Genomic DNA, 14,228 nt, shown 5'->3' with positions numbered 1-14,228 from the left:
TCCAAGCGCGCATTTTGTCCACCGCATGTTGTGTCCCCTGCCATTCGCCATCCACAAACGTGGTCAAGTTGCAGCCCCTGCAACTGATAGCTCACACCGCCACCAGCACCGCGCCGCCGCTGCTGCTGCTCTATTGAGTCAGAATGTTAGAGCCCGTCCAGAGGGAATCTGTTTACTCATCTATATTGGCCTGAGCTTTTTAACTACTTAAAACTACTATTTGTCGAGCCCACTGAGCTATGTAGCTCTTTTTTCAGAAGCGACCTGGCCACAAATGACAGCTGAACGAAGTGGCTCATCGTGTGGAAATTTAGAGCCGCCAAATACTCTAAACGCGTGTTTCTAAATGTGGGGAAAACCGATGGACCCGGAGAAAAAAATAACCCGTAAAAACAAAGTTTTCACTATAAATCCTTTATATGCGTGGCGGCTAGAGTCCTCTCGTCCTCTGGCTTGAGATGGCTGCCACCTATGGGTCAGATGATTGTCTGCCAGCATTAAGCAATTGGTAATAAAAAAAAAAAAATTTCCCTAAACAGTGTAAAATTTTGGAAAAAAATTTTCACGAAAATTAATTGTCACGCACAACGAGTCTGTGGAAAATGTCAGCTCGATTGGATCACGGGAAGTGTGTTAAAAAAACGACCGAAAGATTTGCACGGTCGTAAGCAAGCAAGCACGCAAGCAAGCAAGTGAACTTAATATAAAGGATTTAAAAATCCACACGACCACGGAGAGAACATGCAAACTCCAAATATACAGCAGGCGTCAGGGTCTGGATTAAACCCACGACCTCCTGCATATTAGGCGAGGTAGTTAACATCTCGCCACCGTGGCGCCCCTTACCTGTCACACCGCTGCCTCCTCATATCCGTACAATGACCGTCTTCCCCTGAGAAGAAACCCCTGTGCTGTCGTGTCCCTCAAGCCTCCATGCCTGGCCTCCTACTCTTGCCAATGAAATCTCCCTCTTGGCAAAATCACCCCCAGATTTAATTTCTATGCTGATGGCGCCCAGCTCTACACCGCCATTGATACCATGATTCCATCCTCACTCTCCACCCTCATATCCGGCTTGGATCTGATCCCATCGTGGATTGAGTTGTACGTTGCTCCAGATAAATGTTGGCAACACAATCAATATTTATTTTACATGCCAATATCGTCCGCAATAAAGTCGGCATCGGTGCATATTGCAGCAGAACGGGAATGGTGCAGGGAGCACAAAAATAAACCCATCACATAAGTGATTGTCATTGGCAAATAGGTCACATACAGCACAGTCGAGTTTCAGCGTGCACCTCTTAAACTCTGACATTAAGCTGGTGTAGAGTGTGCTAAACCTTGGAGGTGTCATTGACTCAGAGCTCTCATTTTCTTCCCAAACTAACTCAACTCTGCAGGACCTTATACCCCAATCTGCACATCTTCCGTGTCTGCCATTTCCTTACACAAGCTACCGCTCAGACCATAATCCTTGCCTTCTCCTGCATCTTTCTTCTCGACGGCCTCCCCACATCCCGCGTCACCAAACTCCGAATCATCAAAACACATTCACTGCCAGACGTCTCACCTGCACTCGTAAATGTAACCACATAATCCTATCAACACCATACTCCAATACTCTAATAGCTCCAATACTCTAATAGCTCCACTGGCTCTCAACCTGTTCACACTTAGAGACAGAGGGGGGACAAACGCGTGGATAAGAGAACAAATAAAAGTTAGAGATATCTTGTTGAGTGTTAAAGAGATAAGCTCGTGGGTTTTGGAAGGACGCATCTTTCTAAGGGATGATTGCCGATGGATTAAAATGGGCGATTGAGTGCCAGAACAAAGTTGGATTGTGGCATCGCAGAACCGCGCGGTTTTGGTGACAACATGGGAGGCCTTCATCCAGCTGTGGATGAATGATGGCTGCTGATGTTGATGACAATGGGTGCCGATTGCGTTATGCGGTTGTCTGAAATGGAGGCTCTGGCCTATGGTGTAGAGTGATGACAAAAATCCATGGCCCAGGATATGATGGCCATTCTTGGCTTTCAATGACAGCCGCAGACTTGTCAATCCCCCCCCCCTGCACCTTTATCTTTTACTCATACATTTGTTAAGTTACTTTAATCTTAAAAGTGGTATTTTATTAATGGCATCAAATGTCATGCGACAACAATGGCGCTACCTAAGAGAGGGTGGTGGAAGAACACAATGTGCGGATGTATAAAACAGATGTAAAAGCTGGCAATGCCATTGGAAATTGACGGCTTTGTTTACAAAGCGTCATGGGGATCCTTTGAACGTGTGGAAAGGCTTATTTACTGATGACTCAGATGTGCGGAAAAAACAATAATCATATCTGGGTTGGTATCTGCCACCCCATGAAAATAACACAACTTTTTCCCCCCTTGTACTAAAATAATAATTCCACTGAGGGACCTATTGACTCGAGATTCTTAGGACTGTCAGAAAACCCATTGTTTTGACTCCACGAGGGCTATAAATACGTGTGTATTTAAAGAAAGCACCAACTCATCAAATACAACAAATAGTGGAACCATGAATATCTCCAGAATTGGGGTTTACAGTGTATATCGAGGATGAGTTATTGAGAGTGAACCAAATTAAATGAATAAAGGAGTGGACAAGTGCAGGTTGGTTTGCCTTTGGCGGCTGATAAGATGGGCGATCTAAATGATCGTTGCAGAGCGTGGGAAGGACTTGAATAAGTCGGGTTTGAATTTAGAAAATGTTAATTACGGTGAAGACAATCGGTGTAGAGTGGCATGAAGAGCAAGGACAAGGGTTTACATGTTGAAGTTTTGACGTCCAAAGCACAGAGGTCAAAGCCTGTGTATTTCAACACCATCATCCCCACCCAGAAAACCTGTCACCCCAAAGTGCAGGAATTACAATCCTGAAAACACACCAGTACTACTGTAGTGACATATACTGTCACTATACTGTTAGCGCCAGCCACTATTTCTGGAGAGCTCCGGTAACCTCCCTAGGAGGCTTGAGGGACACTTGACCGGGAGCCGGGAGCTCCTGACTTGATACAGTGGGGGGCGTCGCCGAGGGCGGGGCGAGGCCGTCGCCATGGAAACAAAGGGGGGAGCCCCGAGAGTGATCGTGGTTCGTTGTGGGGATCATCTTGAGAAGCCGTCGTTCTTCGTACTTCGCTCCTCGTTCGTCGGTAAGTCTTCGCTGCGTATCGTGGGTCAGGCAGCGGTGTGTTGCTGGCTGGCCCGTCCGCTACAGTTAACTTACACGCACATAGCGGACAGTATAGCCACACCTGGCTATAGAATCCAGAGTGTTGAGAGTAGTTCTAGATTTGAAGCTTTCGTGACTGCAAGGATTCATACTCTTTGGTTTTTTCGGTAAAGTCACGTAGGTTAAAAGAAAACAAATACATTAAATCACAACGTTTCGGAGGCTTGTGTTGCCTCCGAAACGGAAGCTTGTGTTGCCTCCGAAACGTCGTGATTTAATTTATTTGTTTTCTTTTAACCTATGTTGAGAGTAGGTTGTTATTAAACTTGTTGCCTCCAAGTATAGTGTGTGCGCCTTTGTATTTCACACCACACTACTGTGGACAGCAATATTAAACGAGTGCTCAATTTATTTCCCAAATTGAAAATGCAGTGATATTGCCTTGAGACGCGGTGCAGAAATCTTCCCTTTAATTAAAATATACCCTCATGGTGCTCACATATGCTTTGCCTTATCAGCAGACGAGCACTTAAAATAGAAATATACTTAGTGTTTCAACACGACTACATTTCGCAAGAAAAAACTCACCGAGCCATCTCTCTACATGTTTCGGCACTTTCCTAATTACCAACATGTTTTTTAAATATTCCATTCAGTGGGTTGTTTTTTCATGCCAACCGCATGTAAATACCCCACTCGGCTGAGCACCTCCTGGAACACAGCCATGCGCTTAAGAAGAACAGCTCAGTAGCTGCCTTCTAATGTTGAAGACCTAGATGGACCAGTTAGCCAACAGGCCCACGGGAGATATTAATATTTCATGCTTGGATTATTCTGGTGGAGTGAGATGCTAAAAGGAATAAAATAACTAAATATCCACAATGACCGGCTGTGCTCAGTAGATGCTCTCCGTTGTAATGGCAGATATTGAAATAAAGGAGGTCTTGGAGTATCATATCGTAGTGGCAGCTCATTTCCTGACATGTGCCACCCTTGGGGTAGATTTGCTTATCTGTTTTATTGCATAGGTCTCGAAGGTCACTGGCCTCGCACTCACCAGAGGAGCAAACCTCATTTGATCAAAGAGAAATTGATCAATACTCCAATTCAGGTATGCTGCTGACGGTGATTATGCCATACTGCATCTATCATATGTTATTGCTGCTCGCGTGCATTGCTTCTTGTATTATGTTATTTTACGTAATGCTCGTTAAATTATTATCTCCGTAAATCACTGTTGTAATGACGTTCAAGCCACGCATCCCTTGCAATGGCAATACAAATGGAAGGTTACTTTGAACTGACGCATTATATAAAAAATAATGACTAGCTTCCAATGTAATCACTTCAATAAACAATATTAGTATTCTTGGTTCTTTTGGTAAAGTCACGTAGAAGGGAAATAATAAAAAATAAAATAAAATTATATAAATATATTATTATTTTATATTTTTATTATTTTATTATTTCCCTTCTACGTGACTTTACCGAAAGAACCAAGAATATGAATCCTGCAGTCACGAAAGCTTTAAATAAAAAAAAATATTAGTATTATACATTAAGCATATTGTACGATACTAAAGTGTCTCTTTGAAGCAGTGCTCCTCTCTATTGGCAGCCTTGAGACACTAATGTAAATGCAACCTTTTCTTGGCAGGTACTAGAGGGTACATGGTTATAATGTATCAGATGCAAAACTAGGTATTAACTTCGATTATATATAATTATGTATTAACTTTACGCTACATTAACTGCCCATTTTAAGAAAGAAAAAAACATTTCCGTTTTGTGATTGGCCTGCCACCACATCAATTTAAAAAAAATCAATGTATTTATTTTGTCACACAGACATATATATAACTCAAACAACATACAATAAAACAAGGGAGGCGAGCCAGTAGGCTTGACTCACAGTGCCTCGTGAGGCCAGAGGAAAACAACGGCAGCACTTTATTTCTCGTATTGATCATATGATTGCCTGTTGACCCCTAACGGAGAAAGGTGTGAGAGAGATTTCAGTCTCAGAAGCCAGGCTTTGTACAAATCACCCACCGCGCCACAAGCCACGCGCACCAGTGGGGACGCGGGTGAACCCCATAAGCTGTTGGGTGTCGCACACGCGGCCGTTATTCACCGCTCAGCACTTTGTTGACGCCACCCACCCCGTCTACCGCTGGCCACGCCGATGGCGCAATACGCCGGAGCATCAAGGGCAGAACGCGCGCGTTATTTATAGCTTCCCTCTACAAGGGCACACCACCTTACACTTGCCCTGTGCGGACATGCCTCAATGTCTCGATATTATCACGCCAAAAAATAAATATAATGCCCAACATTGTGTATCTATATATGACGTGTATAGTGTATTGATTTTCCCCGTATCAATATTTAAAGAATGTGTGATGTTATTTCAAAGGGTATGTGAATGATGTGGCATTATTTAAAGGCAATGGTTTTCTTTTTCTTGCAGCATTTTCACCCGGCAGGGTCGGAGGCAGCTCCAGCAAAGAACAGCCTCTTAAAAGAGCAAACAGAAATGTGGCAGAGTTTCAAACTCACGATGTGGTATCTAAAAGGCCGATATGAATTCCCGACGCAAATAAAGAGGCACGGGCCCCTTGTATTGGGTCAACTGTTCTGGAAAAACCTCACCGTAAAATAAACGAGAGCCAAACGATTATATGATGAACACTATCGTATTAAACTTCGCATCAAAAATCTATAATATGATAATCGTGACAAGGGGATGCTGCCGCGGTTAAACGGTGAGCCCGCTGGGCTCGCAATCCAGAGGCCCGCAGGTTTTACCTCCCAGCATGGCAGTTAAAATGACGGGCACATTCCTTAATCTCCCCCAACTCTATCCAAGCCGGCAGTGTAAGAGCGACAACGCAATGAGCCGACTGATAAGTCACACGTGATGGGGTAAAGTGTGGGTACTCCTAGCTCTTCTTAAGACGTCTGGCCAGCATAGCGGAGTAGGCCAATTGCTCTCTGTGGGAAGCTATTGAGCTTCAACTGGAGCGGAGGCCCTCCTGCCAGCAGTGACACGAGCAAGCAAGTGCAGGGCTGCGTTTGTGCGACCACATTCAAGTGGTCCATCATTGAGGTTTTTGTGGGTTAGATCGAGTACATATAAATGTGTCGTTAAACCCGCCACCACCCGACACAGCCAATGAGTAAGATTTGTCACGTAAACAGAGCGTGCAACGGCGTGTTTGAGAATAAACCCACAACATTTACAATTCGAGTCACGTGACGTTTCGCCGGTAATTACAACCAGCCTCATCAGGCAGAGTTGTGGAGAAATCCTCCTCGTGTTTCGTTCTCAAGCAGAGGGATGTTTATGACTTCTGAGTCAATCAGGTGCCAGGACAAGAGGGGGTTCATGTATTCATATAAATCACAATGTATATGTATTATTAGTTGGGTTATTCACAGTTAATGAACATAATGTATGTACACTATGCATGTATATTATTGTATATTATTTGTGTACATTCTGCCGTTTTCTTTAGTTTAACGACACATTCATATTTACCCGCTCGAAACCCATGTTGTCTATTATGGATAATAATGGCCATGAAAGCCTACGTGTTAAACTCACATTTTAATGGTGATTAGTGATACGCAACGGTACCAATGAGAGCTCTGTCCATAATGCCCTGGGGAGTGTTTTCCATCAAACACGCTGCGTTCAACGGAGCACTGACCTCCTCTCGGCATCTCGGGTCATGTCAGCAATTGCGGATCGCCATGCACCGACGGCCAAGGCTATTGCTCTGCAGTCGCCACAAACCAATGGGCGCCAGCTTCAGGCGACAACACAGCCGACACAGGTTTCTCTTATTTTCTTCTTCACACTTACATTTTCGTTGGCGAGTCGCAGTTTCTAAATGGAAGCGACCATTGGCGAAACCGCCGTCGTCGTCGTCGTCCGCATCGTCTTGTTTGCGTGAAGTGGCTGCCAAGGACTGACTCGCTGACCTTTCACGTGGCTTAGCTAGAGGGGGGAAATATTAGCCCTCATGAAACACAATGCATGGAAACACAAGGAACCCCAATGTCCTGGGGAGGTCGCTCAGCAACTGATAGAGTTATGAAAATGAGGTCACTGCATTTGAAATAACAGCAAGCCTGTGTATTGTAAAAACATGGTGTTTGCTCCGTCTCTGTGTGCTTGGTGTGTTTGTGCCATCGCCACGACCAGGTAGCGCGTAGATTAATATCTGCATTTCTTGTGGATGCTTTTTTTCCATGCAGTTGAGGCTTTTGCAAGCTCACGAATTGCTGCAAAATATGAGTGAGTTGTATTATTGTTTTTGTAGCCGTGGTTCGAAAACGAATCAAACTGGGGACGGAGGCAATGTCGGCGTCTTGTTTGTACTCCCCATTCGTTCAATTCAATTATCTCCTGTTTTCCTCACGGAGATATACCACGATCAAAATTGCATTCAAATTGCAACGGTATTCAATAGAAAAGTGGCACGGTGCCAAATATTACACGCTCCATTATGTCAAACAGGTTATGCCAATGGATTCGTGGTATTACTTGTGGTCTTATTTCATCAGGAACTCTATTGAATTCGCCTGGAAGCAAATGCAGAATACGTTCAATTGATTGCCTCTTACTACTGTGGACATTTATTATATTAAACAAACCTGTCGAGTATTATATAAAGCTACTAGCTTTACTACCCGGCTTCGCCCGAGACTTGGATTATTCCTTGTAGATTTGAAGTTTTCGTGACTGCAAGGGGCCATACTCTTTGGGTTTTTTTAGGTAAAGTCACGTAGGTAAAAAATAAAATAAAAATAAATAAAATCACGACATTTCGGAGGCAACACAAGCTTCCGTCTTCAGGTGGCACCGTCACTGGATACAGTAATTTTGCTGTGACTTTACCGAAAAATCCAAAGAGTATGAGTACTTGGATTCTTGTCTTGGATTAATACACGGCCTACACGGAGGGTGGGGGTACGTGCCGTCAGCAGGCACACTGCGTGACACTGCCGCATGCGGGTGACATCACAGATGTGACGTCACCGCTCACTTGCCGTGCAAAATATATCCATTATTGCGCCCCCCCCCCCCCCCCCCCAAATACAAAAGTCTATTTTTATACGTTTTGCCTTGTGTACAGTCTGGTAGCTACCCACATGCCAAATTTCAAGTTTGTTGCATGTCGGGAAGTATGCTAAACATTTCGAAAAGCCGCACATATTCACAAATGTCCCATTTATATGAAGCTATCTAAAATATAAACGTGTTGCGTCTGCCCTTGTGTCACGCACAACACAAGGGCAGTGTTGAAGCTGCATTCTCATGATAATTATTTGAATTAGCATAACATTCAAGGTTCCTCGTCTACACGGACAGTATACACCAGGGGTCGGGAACCTTTTTGACTGGGAGAGCCATAAAAGCCAAATATTTCTAAATATATTTCATTGAGAGCCATATAGTATTTTTAACGTATAATAAATTAAATATGTCTTACTTTTAATGCGACTTCTGGTGCTGCATGGTTTTGCTGATGGCCTTGTAGTCTGGTTCGTACGACTTGGTGAGGTTGAGCTTCGTGCAGGCGTGACCCGTGAAATTTATCTTCAAAACTAATTTCTGTTTACTTTAAAATGACACAGTATTATTAAACAATATCACAAGTATTTTAAAATCAGTTCCAAACTGATTTTTTGTTATTATTATTATTTTTTCCAACTCAAAATTGTCTGGGAGCCATATGCCGTCACCGGAAGAGCCATATATGGCTCGCGAGCCATAGGTTCCCGACCGCTGGTATACACCATCACCTCCTTTTTATGCCATATTTTGCAATGCACCCGATGTGCCATCTGCAATCCCCTCTTCAACAATCTTCACCAAATATTCACAATCAATAGAGCACCTACACGTCTTGACAATTAGTCTTGTGAATGTCCATGGCTGTGTCTGTCACAAACAAAGCTAATTCGGATGAGTGCATAACACATGCCGACTGGACATCTGTAAAAAATTGCTTCATAGCTCATCGGATTCCTCCAGTATAAATACATATTTAGATTCTGATTCATGCCAGAAAGACTCTATGCAAGTCATTGTTAAATCACTGTTTGAGCCCTCACGGCCCATCCTACAACGTGTAAAGGTTATTGCTCATCATCGAGGCACGATTAATGAAAGACCCAGTAATATTCGCTAAATAAATCAAGTGGAAATCAGCAAGCCACACGGTGGGGGCGGGCACCTGACAACAGGTTGACATTAACTGGGCGGTGAAAACCGGGAGGCCGCAAAGATGTAAACCTTGGAAATCGGAACAAATGGAGAGATGAAACCAAAAAAATTTCTCAGGTCACGACTTGACACCAAAAACAATTAGAAGAAAATGGGGGGGAGGCCTTTTACCGGCAGCGGGAAGCTACAGACTGATAATTACTGCAACAACTGCAACAAGCACCTAATTGACGATGCCAAATTAAAAAGTGTGTACAGTCGTAACAGGAATAAATCATAATATTACTAATCTCGTCTGGCAGAAAACCTGAATCTCAATGATAATGTTGCGAGTTCAAATTAGGAGTCAAAGGTCATGTAAGCCAATCGTGCCCAATCGTGCCATCCTGGGTCAGCTCAGAGACAAAATGACGATAAATGTTGTGGGAAGTCAGCAGTGATTGGCCTATGGAGAGACGAGTACCTGCCAAAGGATGTAAAAGTCCCAACACTGGCTTATGACCACCAAATTAAATTAACATTATTTCAGAATGGCGCACCTTTTTTACGTGTTGACAACAACCACATCATTCACAACTACAACATATACACCTGCTTTACAATGTTATATTTGAAGAAGTATGGGGGGTGGGGGTTCTCTCCTAACGTCTCTCTCCCTTCTTGGACCCCACCATCTACACTTGGTGCTCCCACGAGACACCAAAGAGCAGACAACCGACATCATCTCCCACACGAAAAGGTCAACTTTCATTTGTTAGCCCCGCATCCTGCAATGTACATTCCTCACCGCTTACTCACTCTAGCCCCCTTTAAATCGCACACACCTTTGTCAATGCCTCCATCCCATTGGCTACTGTTCACCGAGCTCTCAACACCGTTGCTGTCGCTCGCATTCCTAACACTCCTTGCAAGCTTCCACATCATTTATAACCTCCCTTTCCATGGAAAAGTCCTTGGAAAGGTAATTTGCTTTTCAATCACCTATCTCTCAATAACCTTGATGACCCACTTCAATCTGGCTCCTGTCTGGGACAATGAACTGAAACGGTCCTCCTCGTGTTCAGTTCGTGACCTTCTTCCCTCTGAGCCTCTCCGAGACGTCACTCGTTCCTGTCACGTGACGAGTCATCCAATAACTCGCAAATACCTGCATTACTGTGATGACGTATTTGGCACAATTCAGTCCTAGTTCCGCACATTTTTCCACCTGCTCTCGATGTCTCCTTGAAAGGGCGTTGCTCCTTTTCATAAACCTCGAGGCTGTAATGTTCCTCAAGGTTTTATCCTTGGTCCACTCATCTATATTGATCCCTTCGCAATTAATATCCGGATTCAATATCAAACTATCATTTCTATGAGAATGACACCCAACTATACGTTGCCAACGATGCCACTGATCCTCCATTATCAATTATGTAATCCTCCCTTGACTCTTGTCCCAAACTGGATCATTTCAAGTGTTCTGCTGATAAATGTTTATAAAATATCAGGTCGACATCTGATATTACACTTCCTATGAATGTCTGCAACTTTGACGTTATCTCTGAATCCGTTTTATTTATTTCCTCACACTATCTACATCACGGAATATGTTACCCACATCTGCATACTATATAGGGACTTACATTGAATTCACTTTTGGATTATATTGCACCCAATTTTATGCGTGATCAACACCGGGCCAGATCTGGATCAGGTGACTGGATTCATTTTTTACAAGAAAATAAACCCAATGGTGAAGAATAAGACTTCTACTCTTTAGCATCGGAATCGGTGGATGTTATTGGAGTGACATTTGGATTAAATAATTGATTCTTTGACTGCATTGTCGCGCTGTGGTGCATAGCTGCGATCCGGCACTTTAGGCTGATGGATCACATGGCATACTGGCATGGCCCATGTGTTTTATTGTATGATCTTATTCGTATTATAATAACGCGTCTGAATGTGCTGCTTATGTGTATACACTTGCGCTGTACTGTAAGTTGACATGCTCATGATATGTAAAACTGATTATTATTTTTGTAAATATACCATCATGTATCATAACATGACATCTGACTTATGTCAGGAAACTCTTATTCAGTATATCCTTTTGTTATTCGTCGATGCGAGTAACAAACATTCAGCCGTAAGCGTTTATTCACCCACGGAGGTGCAGTCAATAAGCCGGTGCTATTGTAATCTCTTGAACACGTATTACTTTCTAAAGAAAACAAACAAAAACGAGTCATTTGTAGTGCAACTGGCACCTCCAGTTTGCTCGGCACTTATAATGAAAGTGTCAGTTTGGTTCATGGGTTATTAGTCACATGAGCAGACACATTTCCTAAAAAAAACTTCATTGGTAAATAATTGTAAGGAAATAGAAAATATAATCAAAATAAGATTATAATGAAGGATTGTTATTAATTGTTTTAGCATCTTAGAAAGCATAATGTATTTTTAATTCGATTAAAAGTTAATTTGGGAACCAATATGCAATTGCAATAACAGAAACAGAATAAAGTTGCACTTTCAGCGTGGAACGCTTTTGCCTCTTAATTAACTTTTACATTAATAGTAAACGCATTAGTTACGTCCACTTTCGATGTTTCTAAATTGGACAAAGGACCATGATTCGATTGATGCTCATTTGTAAACTGTGATAGGAACGAACTATAATTACTACAGCTCGTATCACGATCAGCCTTCACAAGCGTCAAGTCATCACAACCCAGAAGTTCCGTACCAAAGCTTTGCTTTAATACCATCTCTCGTATCTCGCAGACACCCTCAAATACCAAATATGCGTGCTTAACAACAGACTGAGCTCATACTCAAGATGCTATTGCTGCAGACGTTTACCTTTTAGTACAGCGGTTATTGTACTTATTATTGCAATCTGTATTTAACCGATAATTGTCAATTCATATCACATTACCACTTCATGTGAAGTCAACAGTTATTGTTGTTGATGTTCGATAAGAAGAGACTGGCTCTTCACCAAGGGAATGAGGGAAGGAATTTCCACCACTGCCTCACCATGGAGAGGCCCTCACCATGGCAATGCAACATTACCACCGCTGCCTCACCATGGCAATGCAACATTACCACCGCTGGCACGGGACCATCAATAGGGGTGGCACAATGGGCGGTGCATTTTATTATTGCAGAGATCTTTAAATCAACAGTGCGCAACTCAACACTTCTGTTACACAGTCCGTTGTCAAATTCATTTCTGCGATGTAAAACTACATGGAGCAGAGCATGATTAACACTCCATGCGTAGAGAATGAAGCCGTGAGATATATATATCATCTTGTGTTTTTTGACATTTGTATATCTCTCTTAGGAGTACTGAAAACAGATGCTGGCTTCTTGCTCTCTCTGCTCATTTTGTTCTCTCTCTCTCTCTCTGACTTCTGCTCACTCCATCACTTGCTTATTTAACGTCTCCCCAACTTCACTTGTTTCCCGAGAGCCTTGTATACACCTGGCAGCTTGCGTTCATGCATCTCCGACTACACCCCCTGCCTTTGCTGAGTCTGCACTCCCCTACTTTAACAAAGTAAAAACACCATTGGAACCTCATTTGCCAGTAGCAAAATATGATAATTGTTTTTTTACCCTTTTTTCTGGAAACAAAACTGACACATTTTTTACAAGGAGTCATTTTTGCATTGACCACAATACCTGCAGTCGGAATGCAAAGAAAAAACTCTGATAGTGCATACATTATCAGAGTTATGTTTTTTGATAGTGCATACATTATCTGAGTTATGCTTTTTGTTTGCATTCCGACCGCAGGTATTGTGGTCAATGCAAACATGACTCCTTGTTAAAAAAAAGTGTCAGTTTTGTTGCCAGATAAAAGGGTAAAAAAACAATCATCAAAGTAAAAACAACTAAATTAAAAATTAGGATGGGTTATTTTATTCCATCATTCTTTAAAATTTGCACTATGTAGTGTCGGCTCAAGATGCGAGAGAAAAAAGCCATGTGGCAGCACATGGAAACGTTTTGTTTTGCACCGATAGGAAATAAAAACCAACACGTTTGCAGGTCACGTCATTCACTTCCACCGACTCCTGCAGTTTGAATGTGCCCATGCAACAGCAAGTTTTACATTTGCAGTGTAGAAAACGCAGCCCAAGGCGGTCGCAGGCATTAATGCTGCACCGTGTTGCACTGTCACAATAATGGCAAAATATGACTGATTGCCGTGCAATTTCGTTTCCAGGCGTTTAGTCGGAGCCGTCAAAGCAGCTGAAGAACTTGAACGTCAACCAAGGGTCGCGGGGTCCCTGGGGACAAGCGTCGGTCAGACAAGAGACAGCAAAAGCCTTCAAAAAATGTGATCGACCGAGGCCCGCAAATGCGGAATAACAGAAAGAGAGAGAGCGGTAGAGCCTCACTATCCCAGTGTCCGCACCGCGTTCTTCAGCTAAGTGAAAAACACGACTTGAGCTATGAACAGTTAACCAACGAACAGCCAATCACTCTATAAACAAACGTAAAAATTACTCTTAAAATGTACGCATCCATCCAGAGCACTCGACTCACCGTCGGATGGTTTGAATCATGTTTTTCACTGGCCATGCAACACTGGCCAGCTGATTGACACGTGAAGCTCTGGGTCTTCTCAGCTACTGCCATTCCCTTCTCTACCCCCTTTGGCTGCTAAATGCGAGCCACGTTATAATGAGCACCTGCACCGACTTGAAACATTCAGGCTATTCTACCTGGGTTTAAGCAGTTCACAGATCATTGAAAGATGTGAAGTCCCATCACTGTGCTC

The 14,228-nt window shown here is 43.0% G+C and overlaps 1 protein-coding gene and 1 long non-coding RNA gene across 3 annotated transcripts in view; both read right to left on the bottom strand.

Moving 5' to 3' along the window:
- Window positions 1-14,228, bottom strand: part of KCNIP2 (potassium voltage-gated channel interacting protein 2) — a 366,907-nt gene that overhangs the window by 273,697 nt on the left and 78,982 nt on the right. The window lies entirely within an intron of this gene.
- LOC133343325 (uncharacterized) lies at window positions 5,309-14,217 on the bottom strand. The gene is made up of 3 exons (XR_009755243.1): window positions 13,994-14,217; window positions 7,079-7,213; window positions 5,309-5,727 (listed from the first exon to the last, which is right to left on the bottom strand). It is a non-coding gene; the product is annotated as an uncharacterized LOC133343325 (long non-coding RNA).

This window comes from Lethenteron reissneri, chromosome 17, assembly GCF_015708825.2.
Source record: "Lethenteron reissneri isolate LAM-NWPU_2019-01 chromosome 17, ASM1570882v1, whole genome shotgun sequence".
NCBI lineage: Eukaryota > Metazoa > Chordata > Hyperoartia > Petromyzontiformes > Petromyzontidae > Lethenteron > Lethenteron reissneri.
Note: the sequence above shows the minus strand (reverse complement) of the source record. Positions and strands in the feature narration are given on the sequence as shown.